Raw genomic sequence first — 1,503 nt, forward strand, 5'->3', positions numbered from 1 at the left:
GGGTGTACATGTGGTTGTTTTAAATCTAACGGTTTGTTTGTTTATTTTCATATTTATTAAGTTGGAAGACAAGACAGTGTATACTTGAACTTCCGTCTGGAGCCTGCATATTAAAACACCTGATTTAATGTTAGGTACTAATTTCGTTATTCAGAAAATTAAAAAGAAGGCAAAACAAAACATTTTGGCCCATGTATTTGCTTTCAAGTTCAAGGGCATATTTTATTACTCTTCATGTTTGCTTGTTCGTTGCGTAGATTTATCAACTTCAAATAAACAAGTTGGAAAGAGAGGGGAAAAACATACACCCTTGCGAAAGATAAATAACCGTGAAAGCACCAGTACCGTTGGGTCAAAGTCTTAATGCATACGTGTAGAAGCAAATTCTAGAAATCATGAATTGCCACAGAATTAAAAATAATAGGTTCTATCAGCTGTGTCACAATCCACTCCGTGAAACCCAGGTTTGACTTTTCATTTTACCCCGGAATAATGATATGCATTAGATTTATCTAAAGTCATGAAAACACGAGAAAGGACACGTCGCTTTACAGACAGCTTGATCCATTTCCACATCTGGGAGTAAGTGGCTTTTAACTTTTTACATCTCAATCACCCCACTCAATTTTATTACGATTTGCCCCTTCTACCTTCAATTTAAGCTTTTAAAGTGCTGCGGCTGACAATAATATCAAACTAAATCATAGCGTTCGATTTAACAGCACACGTCATCTTTGCAAAGTACTGACGCGCGGGGCTGGATCTCTCGACCAATCGTCTTCCGTGTCGTGGCATTCTCCGCTTGGAGCATCGCTTTCTGGAAGAACACGTATCCTTTAGGAATTCTTGCAGCGACTGCAGAGCTATTAAATCATTTTCTACAAGTGTCTACCGCAGTCAGCCCCACCCCGTTTTCCCCTCCTGTTTTGTTTTGGGTTATTTTTACATCTTGTGTCTGAGACCTCGGTGACCTTTCACCTCCGGAGATTGGAAGCAACAATCATAACAAATATGGCGCTCCCTGTCATCAAGCATGAAGGAGAGGAGTTGAGTCGAAAAATGAAAAGCTTAGTAACCATACTAGAGGTGTGGGGGGTGATGGGTAGGGTATGATTTTCTCTGATCTGAAAATAGTAGAGCGGGCGCACGTTTTATTTGCAATCGATGTGAAATTGTCGCACACCGTCTGCTCAAGGCATACAGGGGACGTAATCGCTGCGCCACTAGGAGACTTTGGCAGTTTACTTTGGCGCTCACTTTTCGTTTAAAGTCGGGGGAGGTTAAAAAAAACCAAAAACACAAACGACTGAAGATTTGTTATCCTTTACAACAAAAAAAACAAGAACAACAACCAAAAACAAAATAAAACAAAATTAATAAAAGAAATCAGTTAAAAAAATGATAAAACAAGTATGAATAAATACGGGAAAAAAGTAAGAACTATTGAAAGTGTAAGATCTTTGATCGATCGAAGAGGAAGAGGAAGAGGAGGAGGAGGAGGAG

General features: G+C 39.3%; 1 protein-coding gene across 1 annotated transcript in view; it reads left to right on the plus strand.

Annotated features, from left to right (window-relative positions):
* The window catches only part of LOC101850389 (COUP transcription factor 2), a gene marked incomplete in the record, with an annotated part of 68,270 nt that overhangs the window by 26,943 nt on the left and 39,824 nt on the right, over positions 1-1,503 (plus strand).

This window comes from Aplysia californica, unplaced genomic scaffold (assembly GCF_000002075.1).
Source record: "Aplysia californica isolate F4 #8 unplaced genomic scaffold, AplCal3.0 scaffold00028, whole genome shotgun sequence".
NCBI lineage: Eukaryota > Metazoa > Mollusca > Gastropoda > Aplysiida > Aplysiidae > Aplysia > Aplysia californica.